Consider the following 25,168-nt stretch of genomic DNA (forward strand, 5'->3'; position numbering starts at 1 on the left):
TCAGACGGTCCAATTGTTGACAGTACAAACCGAATTAAGAAAATTCCTTGCCAATCCAACCAAACACACAGCAAAACCTTTCTGGCCGTCAACCGTGGCTTAGCCACCGCCTGGGCCGGCTCATCCTTTTTCGACCACGACCGTTATCGCTTCATGTTGTCGTAAGTGCCCCACTTTTCATCACTAGTCACAATCCGCTTCAAAAACGAGTCGGTTCTGTTGCGATTCAGCAGCGATTCGCAGATCGAAATTCGGTCCAAACGGTTTTTTTTTAAAGCTCATGTGGCACCCATACATCAAGCTTTTTTTGTGTATCCAGCCTTTGTTTAATGGTTCCTAACTGTTTTCGAGCAATGTTTAGCTCCTGGGCAATTGATTAACTGCTTGAATAACGGCCAGAGTCAAAGATTTTCCATAATTTTGTCGACATTTTTGACGATTGGCCTTCCGCAGCCTTCAAAATTCCCAGAACGAAATCGATGAAACCAGAATTGTGCAGGGTTGGCAAGTTACAGTATTATGGCCATATACCATTTTTACATTTTCAGCTGCCTGGCTTGAGTTTTCGCCTTTGTCAAAAAAAATGAATACATTAAACAGCGAAATTAAGAAGATTTAAAAGAAAACTTTTGATGGAATAACAAAAAAGGGCCTTGTGCTTTATGTTTCTTATTTCAACTGCTTAAAATACTCGTGGTGTTCTTGTAGTTGGTGTTTTAATGTAGCCGTCTAAACTATAAAAATGTTTAATAAAAATAAATCTTTGAATAAATAAATAAAAAAAAATGTTTTGTCATGTCACGTCCTCTTTTCGAAGAATTACTGCGTTTAGAAGGATCCAAGTACCTTGTTTTACATTTTGTCGAAAATATGAGAGATGAGATTTGAGATTTCTCGTAAAATAAAAGCATATCACCACCCTTCTTTTAGTCAACGTTATATTATTTCGCCTTCGTATTTTAATTTTAAGAAAAAAAACAACAAGGAACATTTATGTTAAAAAATAAAAATAAGTCCTTTGAAACAGGGCAGAACCACGCCCTAATTTTCCATATATTTGTGATATAAGCTTAAGTCAAAAATAAAACTTAAATAGCTCATTTTGTCTTTAGTTATTACTGCAAAAAGTAGTCGTTCTGACCACAGTGCAATGTTACAGCCATTTATACATTCATTAGTTTAGGACATTTGAGCATCATCAGATAAGAATATTTATACTTTATAGGTTTGGATCGCTTCCTTCTACTGTTTTCAACTTTCACAATCCAAGAAAAGAAATTCAAGCGCAGGTACGAAAGTTAATAAACCACAAAATAGTAAACAGCCCACTTTTGTAAGTACCGAAAATCGCTTCCGGATTATGACAAGAAAAAAAAAGTGATTAGTAATTGACTGTCTTCAGATTAATACAAATTTTTTGTTCCCTATAACTTAATGCCATGCCGTAGTGTCATGATTTCATCAACTCGAATTAAAAAATTTTCTAGAGATAAAAGTAGTTTTCAACAACCAAGGGTGCATATCGCATAACGCGACTACCATTCGGCCTAAAAAAAACCGACAAATTCCTTTCAGAGAATGAAGACTGTAGCATTCTCTGCACTTGAACGTACTCAAGCATTTCTTAATACTGGTGAGTTAATTGTTCAGAGAAAGAAAAGCTTTGGAACTTAACTGATGTTTTTGAGAAATGTAGGAAATACAATTAAAGTTACATTCATGAAGTCACCATTTTGGGTCATAATTGCATTTGTAAGGGAATATTGCCAGACGACACAAAATCGACCGCTATTAAAAATTATCCAGTACCACAATGAGCGTACAGCGGCTAGAAGATTCGTTGCATTTAGCAATTTTTATGGACGTTTCATGACGTCAACATGCTTTTCTGCCAACATGCCTTTTGGCCACTTTAAAACTGCACTTATAAGCCCAAATCTTTTTTAATATCAAAATTTCAGCAGAGAATTTTGCATAATAACAGATTCAAGTAGCAAGCCTGTGGAGCAGTTTTAACTCAAAACAAAAAAGGACTTAAACTCTCTAGTTGCATACGCATCAAGATCGTTTACAAAGGGTTAGAGTAGAGACAGAATTTCTCAATCAGGTAATCCAAATGCTCCAAACTTTATTTCGATTAAAAACTTTTTTTTTTGATGGCCATAAGGATTTAAACAAGGAAAGGAAGCTGACTTTGGCGACTTTTATATACCCTTGCAGCTATTGCAAAAATTAAATATTCTTGAAGACATTAAAGTTATGATTGACTTGCTATGATGATTTGCAGCTCAATTATTTGATAGTTCATATGGCAGCTATCAGATATCGTTTTCCATTTTAATAAATTAAAAGCGTAATTCGAACTGTCAAATTATTAAATAATCAAAAAAAATTTCTAAAAAAATTACAAAATAAAAAAGGTAAATTGTTTTAATTTTTTTTAATTTTTATTGTTTCTATGGGAGCTTTAAGTTAAAGTCGTTCGATTTTGATGAATTTAAACCGTAATTCTGAAATATTTAACTATTACTATATGTCGAAGAACTAAAAAAAACAGCAAGTTATAATTTGTTTCCGATTGTTCCTATGGGAGCTATATGCTATAGTCGTCTGATCCGGCTCGTTCCGACTATATACTACCTGCAATTGAAAGACAATTTTTGGGAAAGTAGCTTTAGAACTGAGAGACTAGTTTGCGTAGAAACGGACGGACAGACGGACTGACATACGGACAGACCGACATGGCTAAATCGACTCTCCTAGTGTCTCCTTCACTGCGATGCAAACTCCGACTGAAATTATAGTTCCCTCTGCAAGGGTATAAAAATATGTTTTAGGGACTTAAAAAAAAATATTTGTCAATAATATAGACACTGCAAATTTTTTATCAACTTATTTTGTATTGATGTATTACTGCCAAAGAATTGACAGATTTGAACAAATCCAACAGATTCAAAACCGTCAAGATTTTTTTTAATCTGACAATTTATAAACCAACAAATTTGTAGACCCCAGCAGAGGGTATTATAATTTCAGTCAGAAGTTTGCAAAGCAGGGAAGGAGACGTTTCCGACCCTATAAAGTATATATATTCTTGATTTGCATCACTAGGAGAGTCGATCTAGCCATGTCCGTCTGTTTGTCCGTTTCTACGCAAACTAGTCTCTCGCTCCCATGGGAACAATTGGAAAAATAAATGAAAAAAATTAAAAATTTGCTGTTTTTAAAAATTTTTTTTTAGTTCTTCGACGTATAGTAATGGGTAAAATTTTCAGAATTACGGTTTAATATAATCAAAATCGGACGACTATAACATAATGTTCCCATGGTAACAAATTTTTTTTTTCTTAAATTAATCTAAAATGAATTGTAATTTTTTTAGAAACTCTTTTTAAATAATTACTAGTTTGACAGTTCAGAATTACGCTTTTAATTTTATTAAAATCGGAAAGCGATATCATTTAGCTGCCATAGAAACTATCAAATAATTGAGCTTCAAATCATCATAGCTTTTATGTTTTTAACATATACGCAAGTAAATCATAATATTAATGTTTTCAAGAATATTTAATTTCATCAATAGCTGCAAGGGGTATACGAACTTCGACTTGCCGAAGTTTGCTTCCTTTCTTGTTACTAAAACAAACCAAAAAAAAGATAAAATAGGCTAAAAGACGAATAAACCGTTTTTTCACATTAGTATAATTTTCTGAATCGGGAGTCATACTTTACCAAAAATCAAGATTTGTCGATTTAAATTTGTGCACCAGTGTAAGCATGGACTCTTTGGTGTCAAAGTTCTAGGTCAAAAAATTTTTTTTTTCAAGAAATTTGTTTTTTTAAGTGCGGCTTACTTTCATTCATGGAAATTGATTCGGATTCACAGAAGAATAAATATATATATATATATATATACTTTTGATCAGCATCACTAGGAGAGTCGATTTAGCCGTGTCCGACTGTCCGTCCATCTGTCCGTCCGTTTGTACGAAAGCTAGTCTCTCTGCATGAAACTTTCCCAAAAGTTGTATTCCTATATAGTATATAGCTCCCATGCGAACAATCAGAAAAATAATTTAAAAAAAATGTAACTTTGCGGATTTTAATTTTTTTTGTTTGGTTCTTCGAGATATTTCCGATTTACTATTTATATATCATAAAAATCCGATCACTAAATCATATAGCTCTTTATTTCTTACTCTTATAAGAAAATTCGAAGTATTAAAACAGAAAGATTAATAAATTTTTTTTCTTAAATTTTTTTTGACATAATAATTGATACTTTAAAATTATGCTTTAAATTTTATTTAAATAGGAAAACGATAACATATAGCTGCCATAAGAACGATCTTATAATTGAGCTCAGAATCATCATAACTTCAATGTTTTGAAAACATATACGCAAATAAAACAAAATTTATTGCAATAGCTGCGAGGGTATATGAGCTTCGGACTGCCGAAGTTTGTTTCCTATATGTATAGGCTATATAGCAAATTAGAAAAAAACTTAATTTGTTTACTACTTTTCCAATCAGAAAAATCTTTCTAATTTGTTATTAAACCACACCGATGAATCCACAGAATCTAACTTTCTTATTTGTTCAGATATCGTATACTCTGATCTCATCCTATTTATTTGTTTTTGTGAAAATTGTTTTGTGAAAAACATTCTCAAATTCTCATATAATTGCGCAGTGGAAAAAGATTGTTAATTGCTGAGGTGTCATCAACGGCAACGAAATCTGGAGAAGAGGATACAGTCACTGAAATGGATTCGAATACAGTGCTGCTGAAGCATACAGCCCTAACAAATAAAACCAATAATTCGTCTCTGCAATCTGAGGGTGTGGTGAATCTGACAAGGAACTTAACAGAACGGATGGACAAGCTGGAAAAACCATCGGATCCGAATATGAGTCCTAAGGAAGCTATCCTAGCAATTGGTGGCGCATTTGGCGACACATCCACCCTGGTTACACAGGGTAGCAACATTAAGCGGTAGCACGTCAATGGAGGGAGATCTTGGTATGTATGGACAATTTATGAATAGTAGTCATGATTCTGTGGGAAACAGGGTATATCCTACCAATATTTCAACGTAAACGATCCTTTTATGCAAGGACATTCTGATGTGCAGCCTAGAAAGTTAATAGACTTGCCAGACTTTAATGGAAATCCGGAAGATTGGCCACTATTTATTAAAAAAGCATTAAGGGAGATTCTTTAAAATGAAGTAAAGGCTTAATTATAAATACGGAAATGTGGGTCTTCTAATCGACCAGAACTTTTAAGAAAAAGCCAGATTGAGATGGCTAACGATTTGCCAACTTTATTGAAAATTTAGTGTTATACTTACATTCCACTGGAGCCATACAATACCTCCATAATCCGACCTTTACAGAACAGCTCAATGGGAAATTACCCTTATCAAACAAATACAATGGAATGAGCACTGCACAAATATATTTTCTTACCCAGACTTAAGCCACTCTAGCACTTAGCTTGGCGAAATAGGTAAAAGTGTGGCTAAAACTAGCCTTATGAATCCAAAACCGATGCTGAAAGGTGCCGTAATCAGCATAGAACTGTCATGGTGACTTGTTTCAAATGCAACTGATATCATCCATTAGTCAAATGCGTGGTGCATAAAAGGCAAGTGTACAAAAGAGATGAACTCTAGCTTAAAAACATGGTCTACGCTATTGTAGCCTGTATTGTGGAAAAATCACAAGTTGTAAGTTTAAGCAGAAATGCAATATAGCTGGTTGCAAGAAAAACCACCATAGCACTCTACATTTTGAACAGACGGGTTCGGATTTGTAAATAAGATGCGGAATTTAGGAAAAATGCAAGAGTATGACCAAGCAATTATGGATTTCGTAAGCCAGGGATATGATGTTGAACTTTCAAAAGAGATAGCGTCCATTGTAAGTAATAGTACCCCATTTCGGGGTATATAATATCAACAAACCAAAAATAATGCTTTTGGTGTTAAAATCTCAGAGCAATGACTACATTCATAAAGTGTTACAAGAGCGAGAAAAATGTTAAAGGACTCAACAAAACGATTAAACGGGGCTCGGATTTCAAAATAAGATGAGTTGTGATACTTGCCAATATTCCTCGAGTGTAAGGTAAGCATGTAAGCATGAGCTGCACGTGTGTGTTGATGCGAGCGAGATGGCCTTTGAATCCAAACGACGGGCGCTGGCGACCAATTTAAATGCAGCTGATAAGCAACAAAATGAAACAAGGGCATGAAATACTCTCCTGGAAAAGTTTGAATTATTTTAAGACAACGTGTCAGAAAAAATATTTATTCGGAAAGGAGATCCAGCTGATCTCCGGGAGTTCCTCTCAAAAAAAAAAGCATTTTGCGTAACTATATCTCTGAACTAATTCTAGTAATTAATCGAAGTAATAAGCAATAAGAAAAATGATTTTTGACCAAAATTTTGGTCTTAAATTATTTATACAAAAAAGTATATATCGGTGAGAAAATGTTTCGATTAATTATTAAAAAATGAAGCTCGGTGACTAATCGTCTTAGCCGATGTTGGTCACCGACTTTAAATACACCATTTTGAGAAAAACGCGTTTAAAATTTGTTCTTGTACTTTCAAGCACTCTGAAAACCCTTTTAACATAAACGTGTATCTTTGAAAATATTCAACGGGACGATATAAAAGTTTCTGTGTGTTTACATTAAGAAATTGAACAAAAAAAATTGATTTTCTTAAATTTCAAACCGACCCGTTTTTACGCAAACTAGTCCCTCAGTTTTAAAGCTATCTGCATGAAACTTTCCCAAAAGTTGTCTTTCTATTGCAGGTAGTAATAAGTTGGAACGAACCGGATCGGACGAGTATAGCATATAGCTCACATAGGAACAATCGGAAAAAAATACAAAAAAAATGATCACTTTGCTGTTCTTTAATTTTTTTATTTTAGTTCTTCGAAATATATAGTAAGTGTATATATCATATAGCCGAAGTTTGCATTCTGTCTTGTTTTAGAATCGAATAGAACTATCAGTACTGAAGGCATCTTAGACGTAGTTAAAAATGGAAAGCATACTCCTAAATACGGCAAGCCGCGCCTAAACAATACTGAGTTCGGGTGGATCGTAGGCGGGAATGTTGCATCCATTCTGGAAAATTAAAAGAGTACTGGACATCTCCTCCATAGCTTACCAAAGATAAGCTAACATGTGAAGACCATTTTTTCAAACTGTCTCGGTTCTAGCCGATGGGCTAGATGTGCTAGTGAAGGCTTAAGATATTCATTTAAAATAGCACTAAAAATAGCACAAAAATTTAACTCTTTTTTTTAATTTTTTCTTACGTTGATGCACAATGGTCAGTACAAACAAGTGGCCCTTACTGTATCAAGCAATGCTTGTTACGCACGGGCCCCAGAGTCGTACAAAACGAGATCGCGAGGGGTGAAAGAAAAGGGACAATAAAGAAACGGACGTACTAATTAAAAAAACTTACGAATCTAAATACTACACGCTAATTTCGTGCTAATACGGGTATGCCATTACGTTCTTCGCATTGACGGATTCATTTAAGCTCAGAGAAAGAGACAACTATATGGATACTGACTGAGACTTTTGATATAAGTTCACGGCCACACCACCCTATTAACATTAAATTAAACTTTATTGTTTGTTTTTTATATTGTGTTTATTCCTCTAATTTTAACGTTTAAAGCTTTTCAGTTGCTTGCTCGCACAATTGTAAAGATGAGCAATAAATGAGGCCAACATCGTAGTGTCATAAGCCCAAAAGTAAGATAAGATTATACTTACAAAATCGGTAAAAAGTCGGTAGTAGAAATTATGTGAACGAGTTTATTATAAACTTTGCATCGTACTCTAAAAGGTTCATGTTTGATCGACAATGGTTATAAATAAGAGGAATAAAGTTCCTAGTAATTCAATTAGCCACAGACAAATGTGAGCTACCCACTAACTCGGGACTCTGCACTTCTCCGTATGTAAGTTAACGAATAAAAGTAATCCCAAGCAAACTAATGAAAAGTCTTTGTTGCACAGGGATCATCAAATTCTTTAGACCAATTTTTTTATAAATCCAAGCACTCACTTGTAAGACGCCTAAAGTAACTTGGATTATTTTAGAGACAGAGCTTTTATTTACCTTTTTTGAATAACAAATGAATCCTTCCAAATAGGTGGGAAGTCAGAGGTTTCTAAGGATGTGATCAATTTATGTAGTGGTCTGCACTGGGTGTCTGCGCAGTATCGAAGCACGCAGCTTGAAACACCGTCAGGACCCGGGCAGTATATTGGCTTAACCCTTTGCAGATCAACCTGAATAGAACGGAGTTTTCACTTAAACTCGGACAAAATGTTAAGTTAGGCTGGACTTGACATTTGAGTAAGATTAATGTTTACTGGACGAAGCTGAAAAGTCGTTTGCCTGATTAGTGTTTGCCGTGAAATTTTCCAGTGTTTAAAAAACAGCAATCAAAGTAGCAAAAGTAAAAAAAAATTAACCTTTTGTTTCTTTGACTGCTTGCGACTTTTTAAAATGAGCTGTTGCTTCTGCTTCTGCTCCTGGAAAAATAAAAGAGGTGCTAAAAAAAACAAAAGCGACAAATAACAAAGTCATCCAACAGTTGAACGTATTAACCCGACTGCGACTTTCGACGACTTCCGAAAGTCGATGCCTTCCGCAGCTCCGACTTACGCTCATAAGTGTAAGCAACAGCAAAGCAGCAAGCAATGAAACGAAAAACAGAGAAATTTGCTGCTTTCTGAATTTTGTCACTTTCTGATTTTTGCATTTGCTTCGACTGCGACTTCTGCTTTCCTAGGAGCAGTATCAAAATCATATGAAATGAAACTTACTTCAGTTTTTTAAACACTGGAATTTTATAACGATAGAGATGCTGGGTAAGAGGCGGAGTTACGCTTAGTGCTAACAAAATTATAAAACTGTTTTGGATCTTTGAAAACTGGGTCCGACAACGAGATAAATAGCCATTATTATACTTTGCTTCAAGCACAGTAAAATTCGACCGAGCACTTAAGTATCTGGAAAAGACGGCTTGCGAACCACATGCCTTATATTTGTTATAAAGTCTGGACCTCACATTTTCAAGGCATGACATTTCTTTATTAAACACTCTGTTGGAAGAAAGAGTTCAATGCATTATAAAAGATATTAATGGCCTCTGCCCGGACCAGTCAAAGCCAGATATACTAGTATTTAACAGTCTTTTCCAAATGTTCCTTTCACACGTTTCAGCATCAAAAGTCAGTAAACGTCGCAAAGAATTCTGAACATGGTTTTCTTAGCCTTTCATGGTAGACACTTGCGACTGAGTATTCCAGCTTATCTTATGGAGGCCAAATACGACGGATACAATTCAAATCTACCAACTGAACACCGTACGTACGGATTATCATCAGTTCCGTTTATGGCCGTCAGATGCCTGCAATATATGGCAGATCAGTCAAGGATCAAGTTTTCAGTTGGGGCCTAAGGTGTGCAACGATTTAAGCGTCGACGATTAACAGGTGCTGATACGAAAGACGAGCTACAAGAGAAGAAGAATTAAGTTCTAGCCATATACGTATATCGAGCGTTTAAAAAAATGGTATTAAAGCGGAAACTCAAGGTTGTGGACATCTAACACATTAGCTTTAGAGATTAGCATAATCTCTTGGCGTATCATTGTGCTCATACAGCATTCAGTATTTTATGAAGAATTTAAGTTTTTAGTAAAGCAAAGTCTTTCAAAACCTTAACTGTAGGGTGACGCCCCATTTATTCATCAGACGGAAGGGATTATGAAAGAGTTCAAACTCAAAAGATTGTCCGCATGGTTTTCACTAAAAGCCTCGACTCTCACAGTAGATTATAAGTAACCTGCCTGCGGATAGGATACGCCCAGAACGTCTAATTGACATTTCCAAACGTCGTGGAAAACGACCTAATAAGAAATATGTGTCCATCTTTGTTTGCTTCGCCACGAAAAAGGTGCATATAGAAGTGGTATCCGAATTAATGCATTCCTATCATGCCTTCGAAGGTTTATTGGGCGCCGAGGCTTACCCTCTTACTGTATTGCGATAACGCCACTAATTTTTTGGGTGCATCAATAAATATGTGCGTATTTCACAGCGAATTCTTCAATACGGATGCGATTGACATTCTTCATTCATATAGTGCGTGCAAAGAGTTTGATTTCTGTTCCGTACCGCCCCGAGCTCCACACTTTGGAGCGCTTTGGAAGGCCGTGGTGAAGTTGGCCAAAACTTTGCTATTGAAGAATATATCGGAGGGCAAGCTCACTTATGTAGAACTTGAGACCACTTTAGTCGAGGTAGAGGCAATCCTCATTTCGACTTGATCAACTAGGTAGTGAAAAGTATTAATTTGCCATGACTTATTGTCACGTTTTCATCAAATTTAACTTGAAAAAAGTTCTAGAGCAATGGTTCACATCGCTTCACGCGACTACCATTCGGCTTTAAAACAGCGCTAAAGAAATGCTAGGTTCATGTCCAGAGAATGCTATAGTCATCATTCTCTGGACTTGAACCTAGCATTTCTTTATACGGATGATTTAATTGTTTCGAGAATCATATGCTTTGGAATTTAACTGATGTTTTTGAGATATGTAGGAAATACAATCTAATGTTACATCTAGAAAATTGTTCATTAATTTTGCATGAAATCAAAATTTTGGGACATAAATGCACTTATAAAGGCATATTGCCAGACGGTAAAAAATCGACGTTATTGAAAATGTTCCAGTACAACATGATGCAAACAGCGCTAGAAGATTCGTTGCATTTTGAAATTTGTATCACTTAATGCTTACATCTGAACATGGACAATTAGGTTGCTTCAGACATTACATTGATCTGAAAGTCAGATAGCTAAGAAACATGTTCTTATCCAACATAAATAGAATGGGATAACCCAAACAATTGACACTTGATAGTTTTTACCCGCTAAATAGATTAAAAAATAGATTACACATATAACTCCTAGAATTGTTTAAAGATAAGAAAACTGAAACTATCACATAAGTGGAAAAGGGTATAAAAGATGACCGCCAAATAAAGATCAGTACTGTTTTGTTTTAGTCACGGACGACGTTGCTGTACGAGCTGCACCCAAGGCACTCGATATACGCTGCTTAAATATGGTCCTTCGAGCATAAGAATTTCTTTGCTCATGTAGACTGCCAAACCGATCGGTACACTTTACGGTATCCACAGTAGAAAAGTTCGCAAGGCTCACTCAACGGTGCACTACGGCAAAATTAGGGAAACAAAACCTAAAACGACGATTGCAACCTGAAACTGCTGCGAGTTTCATGGAGGCGGTCGACGTGAGAAGATCAGGATCAAGCGACAGAGTGCGGCTTTTGAGCTGCAACGGCGTGGGAAATACACTCAACACTCAACCCGAGGAAATGATGAACAACTCAATACAACAATTGGTTGGGGAACAGAAAATGCGTTTACACGAATACAACCAAGTAAGACAATCGCTTCATGGAACCATGAAAACTGCGGGCCAAGACCCGAAACTACATATAATATATTATATATGAAATATATTGAGAAAGAATGGAAAATAAATGGACAAATTATCCCAACGATTTAAGGGGGGTATGAGAAGATTAAAATGGAAAAAAGAAATAATAGAATAGATTTGAAGAACGTCGAGTTTCTGTAAGGAATAAGGAGAATCCTACATTTCCGAATGGTCAGGATTTTTTGACAAGCTTAAGGAAATGGTTGACAGCGTTCAAATGATGAAGCCTAAGATGAAAGTTGGAAAGGGTGAAGCGTCATATTTAATAGAGCATCTGCTGATATATTATGATAACTATAATATATCTTTGGACATTTTAAAAAATAGACCTGAAAACAGACGTCAGTTTTACGAAAAATGTTCATAATATTTGCCTATGATGAACAGCGAGTCAGAAAGAAGTTTTTTAAACATGACTCAGCACAAAAATGCACTCATGCCATCAAGTGCATGGACACCGATTTGATCGTCAAGGACAACAGCAATATGTACATTTTTCGAAAATAACAGAGGTTCAGACGCTTAAAGATGCATTGGAATTTGATTATTCAAAAATATACATTTTACAAGGACTGTCAAGTGGAACAAGGGTGTTCGCATTGTGGTAGACCCCATCACGAGTTGTTACATGGGCAAGAAGAAACCAAAGCAACTCTAACATCAAAAACGGGGAAAACAACACTGTCCAAGATGCAAGTTGAGCATGGATAACCGTCCGAGCATAAGTGGACCAAGGATCTGAAATTACTCTAATTTCTGAAGAGGCAGTTCAAATTTTAGGAGATCTCAAAAAGAAAAAAAAAACAAATATATGGACTAGGAGAAAGTTTGGTGGGTTATCAAAAGCGTCGATCCAGATTTTCCAGCAATGATCGATTTAAGACAGTGGCTTAAAATAACTTATTAAACCCACAACCAACGCAGTCATTTGAGTATGATATGCGTAAATGGAAAGATACAACTTTGGCGGAACCAACCTTTAACAAGAAAAGCAGGATTATTGTGCTGATAGGAAGAAATCTCTTGGCCGAAATTATTACTCAAGGATTGAAACAGGAAGAAACCATGATTGGTCAACGAACTAAACTAAGATGAATTTTATCTGTAATTGTGCAAGTACCAGGTAGTAAGCGCATTAAATCGACAGTCTATTTGGAGAAATGTTGGGAGCTGGAAGGAGTTCCAGAAACAACAACCCTGACCGATTATAAGAAATGTATGGAATTATACGAAACAAGAAAGAAAGCAAACTTCGGCAAGCCAAACCCTTTCAGCTATGGCAAGAATTAAATACTTTTGAAAACATTAAAATGATGATTTTCTCGCGTATATGCTGAAAAACATTGAAGCTATTATGATTTGCAGCTCAATTATTAGATAGTTATTTTATATATTTTTATTATTTCTATGGGATATAGTCGTGCGATTATGGTGGAATTGAAACCGTAATTCAAAAATATTTAACTATTACTATATGTCGAAGAACTAAAAAAAAATTAAAAAACAGCAAAGTTATAATTTTTTTTATTTTTTTCCGATTGTTCCTATTGAAGCTATATGCTATAGTCGTCCGATCCGGCTCGTTCCGACTTATATACTACCTGCAATAGAAAGACAACTTTTGGGAAAATTTCATGCAGATAGCTTTTAAACTGAGGGCTAGTTTACGTAGAAACGGACGGACAGACGGACGAACTGACGGATGGACAGACGGACGGACAGACGGACGGACAGACGGACGGACAGACGGACATGCCTAGATCGACTCTCCTAGTGATGCTTATCAAGAATATATATACTTTATAGGGTCGGAAACGCCTCCTTCATTGCGTTGCAAACTTTTGACTGAAAATATAATACCCTCTGCAATGGTATAAAAATTATAACAAGGAGAGGATCTCTATCGACCTTAGCAAGAATTTTTGATCCAATGGGTCAAAATCATAGCAAAGTTATTTATCCAAAAGCTGTGGAGGATCGGATAATTAGACTCTAGAAATATATGGGTTTTCAGTCGCATCGGACCTAGCATTTGCTAGCTTGGAAGACATCATTTGAGATTACCATAATAGCAAGAAAAACAAAAGTTAATCCAATGAAAGACCAAAAAACTCTGCCAAAATTGCAACTATGTGCCGCACACCAACTGGCAAAATTGTTGAATTTAGTTACTGCGACCATAGCAACAAAAACTGATGTCTTTTCTTGGAGTGGTTCAACAATTGCGTTAAGTTGGAAAAGTTTGAGCACGGTAAAATGGGAAAATCATCTGCAAGAAGTGGAAAATGAATTCAGCAATATGGGAAAATTGATAAAAAGTAACGGCTTATGTACTGAGAGTCATAAGCCGATGTAAAAAAGAAACCTTGTCAGGATCGAATAATTTATCAGTAGAAGAATTGGAGCGAGCAGAAATTAACATTTTTAAGCCACATCAGCTTAAAGAATTTTCAGAAGAAATCGAAAAATTGAAAGATAGACTCCAAAAGTAAATAAGCACCCTTACACCCATTTTTGGATAACAATAAAATTTTCAGAGTCGGAGGCAGACTACAATTTTCGGAACACGGTGCATACACTAATAGAAAAAGTCCAGAATTTCGATGTCAAATCAAGAACGAACGATGTCAAAAGTAGGGTAAATTCGAATTTTTTTTGATTTAAGAACGAAAGGCTATATTCAAGTACGAATTATTCAATCCCGAAGTTTTCATTTGAGAATGAACGTCATCAGTCCAAGTACTCAAAAGTGCTTGAAGAAAGTGCGAAAGATATTGGTTTGAGTACGAAAAATTCTAAATGCAAGTATGAAAGTTTCTTAACTTAAGTTTTTTTAAAAATGTTTTTTTTTCTCTTTCTCTTTTTTTTTTCTTTTCTCTTTGACCCTATACGAAATCAGAATAAAAGGGAATATGATAAATTGATATGGAAAGGAAACAGAAATGCAAACCTTTTTTTTTTACTGCAAGTCGACCCAACCGGGATTCGTACCGAGGCCTTTGGATTCGTAGACCCATTAGCCGGTTGCACCACACTGGCATCACAATTTACTGTGTACTACGCCCGCATAAGAATTCGATGCAATTTGTTTGCAATCAAATAGCTTTTATTTGCTATACTTTTGAGGTCAACTAGATAAAAATTTAAATAAAAGCAGAACGTTTGAAAAAGAAAACATTGATTACTTTGATTGGTTACTTTGTCTGGGAATCGAACTCGGGTTCTTAATAGCTTACCCAATGTTTGATGTTCCAAGACACTTACCCCCTAGGCCAATCATTTTAAGAACGAAATGTTCTTGTTTTAAATTAATAGTTCTTGTTTATTTTTTTGTTAAATTAATAGTTTTTAATAGAGTTTACTGTTTTTAATAATTCAGATATTATTTACAAACACAATAAGCAGGAATAAAGCGAAAAATATCGTCTCTATGTATTAAAAAAACATTTTAAAATATTATTATCAAGTGTGACCCGTACTTATTCTGTACACGTTCGTCCTAAAAATTTTAAGAATTATTCGGCCGATTTTCAAGAACGTTCGTGCTAAAATTATTCGTTCTACTTTTTTCTGGGTGTAGAGTAAATCGGATAATAAAAGCACGGACCCGAGGAAAGTTCTGGATAATGGGTTTAAAAAAATACAATTAAAACCGTCGTACATCATTGGGTACGGTGTACCAGATTTCGAGGGCAATGTTAATGGGGCGGATTTGGAACAAAGAGTTACTACATCACAACCATTTTCGCATTCATATGAGAGTTTACAAGGGAAGAGGCAGAAAAGGACGATGCAGACATATATATTCTGACAATGGTACTAACTTTGTTGGTCCAGAAAGCAATTAAATGTGGACCTTTTAAAAGCAATTAAATGAAACAGTATAAATCCGACCCTAACGGATGAACGCATGCAATGGCATTTTGTTCCTCCGTCAAGTCCTCACTTTGGAGGAATTAGGGATGCTGGAGTGAAATCAGTAAAACATTAATTAAAACGAGTCATAGGAGACATCACACTTATTTACGCACATTATTAGCAGAAATTGAAGAGATTTTGACACCAGCGGATTTTCTAATTGGAAGACCAACACTTGATATACCAGAAGAAACAACGGGAAAATATGTATATGGATGGAAGCTGTTAACAAAAATGAAGACCCATTTCTGGCAGAAATGAAAGGATAAATATCTAGTTACGCTCAAAAAGGATTTAAAAAAAAATTACAAAATATAAAAGTTACATATTTTTAAATTTAATTTTTTTAAATATTTTTTATTGTTATAGTTGTCCGATTTTGATAAAATTTAAAACGTAATTCTAACATATTTATCAATTACTATACGACGAAAACAAGAAATGAAGCAAACTTCGGCAAGCCGAAGTTCATATACCCTTTCAGCTATTTCAAAAACTAAATACTCTTGAAAACGGTAAAATTTTGCGTGTATGTTTAAAAACATTGAAGCTATTATGATTTCCAGCTTAATTTTGATAGTTCCTATGGCAGCTATACGATTGTTCCTATGGGAGCTATATGCTATAGTCGTCCGATTTTGATAAAATTTAAACCGTAATTCTGAAATATTTAACCATAACCATATCTCGAAGAACTAAAAAAAAAATTAAAAAACAGCAAAGTTATATATTTTTTAAATTTATTTTTATGATTGTTCCTATGGGAGCTATAAGCTATAGTCGTCCGATTTAGATGAAATTTAAACCGTAATTCTGAAATATTTAACCATTACTATATCTCGAAGAACTAAAAAAAAAAATTAAAAAACACCAAAGTTATAATTTTTTTTTAATTTTTTTTCCGATTGTTCCTATGGGAGCTATGTGCTATAGTCGTCCGATCCGACTTGATCCGACTTATATACTACCTGCAATAGAAAGACAACTTTCATGCAGATAGCTTTAAAACTGAGAGACTAGTTTGCGTAGAAACGGACGGACATGGCTAGATCGACTCTCCTAGTGATGCTTATCAAGAATATATATACTTTATAGGGTCGGAAACGCCTCCTTCACTGCGTTGCAAACTTCTGACTGAAATTATAATACCCTCTGCAAGGGTATAAAAACATCAGAGGAAAGGAAAGAACAGTTCAAGGCGATGGAAGACGAGATAAAAAGGTTGCACAAGGAAGTACATGCAAATCAATGTTTCAATCGATGGCGCTTGCATATCAAACGATGCTGTTTCAAATTACACAATTGCGGGAAAGTTTTGAGAAAACGCAAGGATCAGTTACAAATTTATTAATTGATCTTGATCGGTTTAACCCCCAATAAAAACCACCACAAATAAAACGGGGAATTGCCCCAATTAATGAAAAATTACCACCGAACCTGCAGCTACCTAGATAACCAACTGGAACAAAAATAAGGGAGATATACATTTTAATGACAGCCCAAGCAATCGTTGTGGATGAGAAACTTGTCATAAACGCAGAAATATAGTTGTTCGATCAGGAAGCATCTACAGTATATAGAATGAATACCATTCACTTAAAGGTCATGCAAATTCAAGCACCTCAGTCGGCTAAATTTGAATTCTTAGGCTAGTGCATCGCAATATCGTTAAGAGCTCTGTATTTGCCAAAAGATCAACTAAAACCAAAAACTCACTAGGACCAGCACATGAACTAAGGCTGGCAGCAACGTGATAATAACCTGATCACGTGATCGCCACCAGTGACCTCCCCTCACTCAGCCTTTTGATTTGGCCATCAATTGGGACACATTAAGTACATGCAGAACACCAACGGAAGGGAAAATAGCGTAGGCAGCAATAACTTGCATCATGATATAAGAGGCGCGGCAGCATCTTAGATCCAAATAAAACCCCCGAGGAGATATGCAGCAAAACAACCTGAAGAATTGGCAATAAACAAACTTAAAATAAATTTCGATATAAATAGTTCAAAAAGTTGAAAAAAATAGTAAACTCTTAATCATCGCTAAAAGAAAAGCTCAACAACAAACCAGTAGAGAGTGCGCATTCGAAGGAGAACATGCCGCATATTCAGGCTCTGGGTTAAAAGTGTAAAATAACATTTCCAAATCCAAATCTCTGGAGCAACATGAAGGCCTTCATTAAGCAACAGGAGTGGGTGAGTGTTTTTTTAAAACTAGGTAAAACCATTTAACGGTAACGGAAACCCAGTAAAATTTAAAGCAAAAAAATCAAAGTAAAGAAATAAAAAAATACAACAACAAATAAATTAAAACAACGACCGTTTCCGAAACCGTGCATAAAGATAATGTGAAAACATAAACGCAATCCACAATCAAGAGCTTATTAATGTATCTGGTCTAGCTGCCTATATCACTTGAATTTGGTTTTTGTTTTGATTCTCCTGATTCGGATTTCGGTATACAGACCTTTCTGCACGTGTTTACACTGATTTATTTGATAACAGCCTTTGATTTGGCAAATATAATCAATAGTCGCGATGCATAATTGTCTCTATTTCAGCTGGTGTTGTTGCGGGAATTGAATGTAATTGTTTTAATGAAAATATGTTAAAGTATAGGAAATTAGAAAAACAAAAGAATGTTTACTATAGAATATAATAACAAAGCTATGTTTTTAGATTAAACTTATTGTGAATATAAATGTTTCTACGATGAAGAATGTTTTTGAAACAAGTTAAAATTAAGAGAGTAATTGAAGAACTGATTATTAGTCGAGCTATAATGAATAAAATACAATGAATTTTGATAAGAGTTGCTAAGAGTTTTACAGACATTGGGGCGTAAATTAAAACAACAAGGGATCGTTAACATATTGTCTTTTTATTTAAGAAGATACATGGTTGGGTGTGTTAAAAAAAACTAGTCGCAACCCCCTTGCATTATTTTTTTTTGAAGATCTCACCTATTTAGAAAATTATTTTTACTTGACCTTGCTATATTCGCCTGAGAGCAGGCTTATTATTTTTGAGGGACTTTATAATATTAAGTGCATAGTGTTGTGTTTAGGCTTCAGCAAGAACTTACCCCACTCGAAATGATCTGCCGTTTAATGGGACCCGCCGCACCTAAACTATTAAACAGTTGTCTTTCAACATCACCATGCAACACGCTACAGCGTGTCTGGTTAAATAGTTTCAAAGTTAAATTACATTTGCTTTTCCAAATTAAAAGAGAGCATAATAAGTCGATATGTAACCTGTGGGGCTTACACCTATCTGGCGTCATTTAATGGCCAACTCGTCACGTACACGATTCTTTTTACAAAGATACAGCAGGAAACTTATTAACCCGGTTTTGACTGACCAACAAAAACTGTTAGCAAAACTAAATTAAAAATAAAATGTAATTTAAATCAAGTAAAAGTTAAGTACTAAAAATCTTCTTTGTTATGTATATTAAATAATAATAATATACTAATCTCACTTAAACAAAGGTTAAATCACTATCTAGAGCAGATGACATTTCCGTTTTATGTGCGCCTGGCCGATCGAGTGGTATGGACGATAGCAAGGACGATTCATTGTTATCATAATTTTTGGATAACATATATAATGTTCCTCGAGTTTAAGAAGAAGATGTTCCAAAGCAACTGGCAAAATTGTACTTGGAAATTGACTAGTTTCACTCTGTATATGGCCGTTTAGCCTTAAATAGGGATATTCAACAATTTGTCCACCAAATGAAGTACAAGTCCTCAAAGCTATGTTAGCTCGCACAGGTCGTGTTGGCCACACCGGCCACCCAGGTGTCGGTGGAGAGAGCCTTCTCAGCTCTGAACTACGTTTTAAATGAAAAGAGCTCCTCCTTAACTCTGGAAAATGTTAATTCTTTGTTAGTAGTAAATCTTAATTCTTAACATAAAAAAGGACAATAAAACATACAATAACACAAATTTATATTTTTTCTTATTTAGTTTAGTTTTAGCGAAATCTTTAGACGATGAGGGTCTATATACTGCATCAAAGCGTTTCATTATTTTAATTAAATCCGAAAATCTAAAATTCTTTGTTATAGCCAGATTCCATTGCTGCATTAGTGGACTTTTTAAATGTGCATGATTCCATTGGCGCATTAGTATTTAGATAATGCTACCCCGACATGTTAGTGGCACGGACAGAAGATCTAGGTTTGTTTATTTTTGAGTTTTAGCAAATCCAAAAGAAATTAATTAAAAGTTACGAATATGAGTGAGTGAGTGAGTGCTCAGCAGGACATCCATAATGCGACCAAGGCATTTGCCAACTTAGACGCCAAGGAAAATAAGCTGATGGTGCTGTTTGACGGGTTTGCAATGGCGACCACCACAGTTTCTAAAAAGGGCAAGGATCGCCGTATATTTGGGAGTTATTTTATGCCAGAGATCTAGCAGTAGTGCCTTGTGGTACTGCTAGAAGAATTTGCAGCGTGCGCTCTAGGTTTCAGTTATTTTTATACAAAATAGATTTTATATTCAAAAGACATCAAAAATGGCGCCAACCTTGCATATAGAAAACATATAGTGGTGGCACGAACAAAATATCGATAAGCATCGGTATTTTCCGGTATTTTTTCTAAACACGTTCGGGGCGAATAATTTTTAATCGCATTAAATTAAATTTTAAGTGCGGTATTTAGCCTTATGGGATTCCCTGTGCTTAATGCGCCTATGGAATCAGGCTATTAGTTATTCCAGTTGAAATGGTTTGCTCATTTACTGATCGAAATTTGTTTTTTTGGGATACTTTCATATTTTTCTAATCTAGTAATGTTTAGACACCCAACACGTTTTGATCCGAGTCTGGCAGGTTAAACAAAAAAAGGTTAACCTTTTTGGGGATCTGGTTCCTAACGAAATACTGTTGTGTTTTAATCAGGGACTCGGCGGTTAGCGGTAAAAGTTGCTAGTTGAACAAAGCAGTACGAGCTGCACACAAGACACGCGATATACGCTGCTAGCACCATATTTAAAAAAATGTATTACGGCCAAAGTAATTGACAGATTTCAACAAATAAAACGGATTCAAAACCGTCAGTAAACACAGACTTAGAGATTTTTTTCCAAATCGATTTAAGGCGTACTGCACGGTTGCTTTGCAGAGGGTACTATATTTTCAGACAGAAGTTTGCAACGCAGTGAAGGAAACATTGCCGACCCTATAAAGTATACATATTCCTGATCAGGATTACAAGGAGAGTCGATCTGTCTGTCTTTCTGTCCGTCTGTCCGCCCGACTGTCCGTCCGTTTCTACGCAAACTATTCTCTCAGTTCTAAAGCTGCATGAAACTTTCCAAAAATTGTCTTTCTATTGTAGGAAGTATATAAGTCGGAACAAGCCGGATCGGACGACTGAACGGTCAAATTATGAATGAGTCAAAAAGAATTTTTAAAAAAAGTTGCAAAATAGAAAAGTAACATTTACAAAAAAAAAAATGTTTATATATTTTTATTGTTTCCATGGGAGCTATATGATATAGTCCACCGGTTTTGATGAAATTTAAACCGTAATTCTGAAATATTTAAGCATTACTATATGTCAAAGAACTAAAAAAAAAATTAAAAACAGCAAAGTTATTTTTTTTTTTCCGATTGTTCCTATGGAAGCTATATGATTTAGTCTTCCGATTTTGGTAAAATTTAAACCGGTATTCAGATATATTCAACCATTACTATATATCGAAGAACTAAAAAAAAAAAATAAAAAAAAAAACAAAGTTATATAATTATACAAGAATTTGTTCCTAACAGACAAAGAAAAAATAATCGGCCTCCGATTTCTATATGTTTTGCCTATCAAAATGTAAGGGGACTTAATATGAGCTGTACCTGACTATTCAGCCTTAAATGAGCAGAGTATATTTAGTCTTGTCTGAAACCGGAGATTTCCAACTCCAAAGTTTTTCCAAACTACTTTAACACTTTTAGGAGAGGTGGTGCTTATTGCTGTTAACTTCAGTTTTATATCGGAAATATTTCAGCCTGAATACCCCAATAAAAAAGAAGTTGTTAGTGTAAAAGTTTCCTTAAATGCCTTACTATTTTTGTAACCTGTTCTTAATATCCCCCTGGATCTGACAATAGTTGTCTGCTATAAAATCTGTTCTATCTCTTCTTTCTGGCAAAGATCATTTAATTCTCTTGGGAGATTGTGATGTCCCAGATATATCTTGGTCATCTCCTGTCGACTCCCATGCTTGCACGCCTTTGTCGGATTATGACTTTGTTATCATTACAACAAATTAGCTTTATCAGAACTCTTTAAATAGGCAATTAGATCTGGTATTTGTTTTGGATCAGTCGTTGTATCTAGAATTGACCCTCTATTTGTCCCAGAGGTCCGATACCATTTCCCTGCCCTGCCCTGATACCTATTTCGATTTAGTTTCTCAACTTATAACAAAATGCTTCCGTTAATTTTTTTAATAAACTTTACTACTTGATTTCCGAATTCAACAATGGAAAGTTCCACTGAATTAAACTATATCGTTTAAAGATGTTTTTAAAGAATGCGATCCTGACAGTCTTCCTCCAAGACATAACAAACCTCCGTGGTTTACAAAAGATTTTCAAACTCTTAAAAGCCATATGATTTTAATGTTTTTAACAATCAATGCTATTCTATGTATTTTCAAATAATCCCAAGCAGTTTTATAGCTTTGTAAGTGTCAAGCGAAAAACTCCGCCTTGCCTTTATTAGTACGATTAAACCCAACTGAGGCGTCTACTGACTTTGAAATTGCTGATTTATTTGCCAAGTTCTTCCAAACTACCTATAGTTTGGATTCTTTTCTGAATTCAGTTTACCCTTACAATTTAAACAGGTCAAATTGGATTTTTCCTCGGTAACAACAGAAAATTCTATTTTAAGGGATTTGGAGACCACAGCACCAATATACTCTCCAGGGCCGGACGGGTTTCCTTGGTGCGTACTTAAGTTTTTAACTTCTACTATTTGTAAACTATTTCAATTGTCTACCTCAGCATCAGTTTTTTCAACTTCTGAAAGATTCTTAAGATTTAATGGGAGGATGCTCAAAATTATAGAGGTAAATTGTCTGCAATGCCTAAAGCATTTGAGCGCATTATTACTTCTCATTTACAACATGTGTGTTTTTCGCTAATATCACCTTATCAACATGGTTTCCTTAAGCGAAGGTCAACTACGACCTACTTGATTTGACATCTATTGTAGTTAAGAAATTAATAATAATAAAATGCAGACTGATGTTCTATATACAGATTTTAGTAAAGCTTTTGAATCTGCTAACCATTCTCTTCTTTTTAATTAAATTATATCAGCTCGGGTTTTCAAATAATCTTTTATCTTGGATTTTAAGTTATTTAAATGGAAGAATTCAAAGGGGTTTTAAAAAAAAAAACCTTGTCATAATGATTAACGTAACATCTGGAGTGCCTCAGGGTAGTCATTTGGGCCAATTGCTATTTACTTTATTCATCAATGATCTTCCTTCTGTTATAACACATTCTCGAGTATTAATGTATGCTGATGATGTTAAACTTTGCTTGTCCTATAATAATTTGCAATCGGTTTTCGGCTTACAGTCTGATATTGATTGTTTTGAGAGAGGGTGCCAATCTAAACTCTTAAGCCTGAATTGCCTTAAATGTAACGTAATGACTTTTTATAGGGGTGCTCCTTCATTTATAATATTCTGACTTAACATGCCACTGGACCGTATATATTGGGTCAACAATTTTCTTCTTCTTGGCCCAACATTAAAATTAGACTGTCACATAAAGTCCACTGTTAACAAGGCTATAAGTGTTCTTGGGCTTATAAGGAGGTGGTCGAAAGAATTTGACGATCCTTATACAACTAAATTATTATTTACATCCCTTGCCCGTCTTAATTTAGAATATTGCGCTCCAGTGTCAAGTACACATTGATCATATTGAGTCGATACAAAAGAAAATTAATCTTTTCGCCCTTCGTGGTTTGAACTGGGATCAAAACGTTGAATCATGCATGGAACTATTTTTATGCTCAATCTGGTCAGATGCTTGGTGTCGTTGGGCCACTTGTTTGAACTGTTTATAGTGCATCAACGTTCAACAATATATATATATATATAAATAAAATTATAGGAGAAGCGGACGAGGTGCTTAACATGAATGACACCCCATTAATTTAAGACGAAATTAAAATAATCTAACACAGTTCTACTGCAACTCGTTGTCGTTATCTAGGATAAGGTAGAGTGAAATAATGGAATTACAATCAAAACACCCTAGTGCGTCACTATACAAAAGGAGATTTTTTAGTCAACTATGTCTCGACAACTTCTTAGGAGGCATTTACAATCCCATAGGATCAATTTAAAGGGCTTTGTAGCCCCAGAATTAAGGCAAAGCCTTCAATAGATAACACGAGATTAGGACAAAAAACGGGATAATAGGTGGCACAACCAGAATAGACAAAACTCACATGGTCACCAAAACAATCATACACAAAGGTACAACCATTTTAATAATCGATACCAAAATAACCGCTTTGAAAATAATAACCAAAATAGTAGGAATTATAAAAAGCGTTCAATAAGCCATAGCCCATCATTCTTTTATCGCAATACAACCCAAAATAATCGTCAAGCGACAGAAATAAAATTTACCACGAGTTCCAGGGCCTTAAGCCCTACAGAGCCTCAGAAATTCATAACACTGGAACTCATGCCAATAATGAAGCAGAACTAACAAAAATTGACGGTACGTCAAATATTGGGTAGCAGTTTACCAGCCCCCAATCAACAGGTTGTTACCTCCCGTATATCGTTATTGCTTCACCTTTTGGCAAACCTCTAAAATTACTTATAGACACAGGATCAATGTCCTCGATCATACACCCAAAATTTGTAGAAACAGATCATACTATTCAAAGTCCCCCTATAACAGTTTATGACAATTTAACAAAACAGAAAAAATAAACACTAAAGCCAGATTCGCCTGTTTCGAAGTATTTAAAGTTAAAGGTAATTGCGAATTTCTCGCTTTCGAATTTCATAACTTCTTTGATGGTCTAATAGAAATGGACCTACTTAAATAGCCAAAATCAACCTTAATATTTTTGACTCTGACTACTCCAACGGCAACTCTCCCTGAAATAAATAACACCGCCTCAGTCAGGGTTATTAAAGAAAATAATAACAATACCTAGACCTAGAAAATGGATATTTTCTTTGTGAGCCTATAAAGATAATAAAAAAGCTACAAAATTCCAAAGGTCTCTATAAATCAACCAATAGTAAAGCAGTGGTTGAAGTCTGCAATTATTCAACTTATTTCACAAAAAATCGGTTCAGCCCTATTCAGAAAATAACTTTATCGAAGTATATAATCTCCAATTGAATCAAAGTCAATCCAACTCGAAGAATGACGTCTCTAATAAAATTAATACCCAAAATCTGTCCTCTGAAGAGACAGAATCTCTTCTAAAGATTGATAAACATTTTAACTCTATTTTGATGCGTCTCAGAAAAAAAAAATTAAAAATAATTGAAAAAAAACTTTAAAGCCCACTTATCTCTCGACCTCGCCAGTGGATTGCATTAAATTGAAATGGAACCCGTAGATATTCCCAAAACAGCCTTCACCGTGGAGGGAGAAATA

At 35.0% G+C, this 25,168-nt stretch overlaps 1 protein-coding gene across 1 annotated transcript in view; it reads left to right on the forward strand.

Moving 5' to 3' along the window:
- Positions 1 to 1,251: 1,251 nt before the first annotated feature.
- LOC128265176 (proton-associated sugar transporter A) overlaps positions 1,252 to 25,168 on the forward strand; it is a 165,419-nt gene continuing 141,502 nt past the window's right edge. Inside the window, exon 1 of the mRNA XM_053001030.1 lies at positions 1,252 to 1,289. The gene's annotated coding sequence lies outside the window, so the exon portion shown is untranslated. The remainder of the gene's footprint in view (positions 1,290 to 25,168) is intronic.

The sequence above is a fragment of the Drosophila gunungcola genome, unplaced genomic scaffold (assembly GCF_025200985.1).
Source record: "Drosophila gunungcola strain Sukarami unplaced genomic scaffold, Dgunungcola_SK_2 000098F, whole genome shotgun sequence".
NCBI lineage: Eukaryota > Metazoa > Arthropoda > Insecta > Diptera > Drosophilidae > Drosophila > Drosophila gunungcola.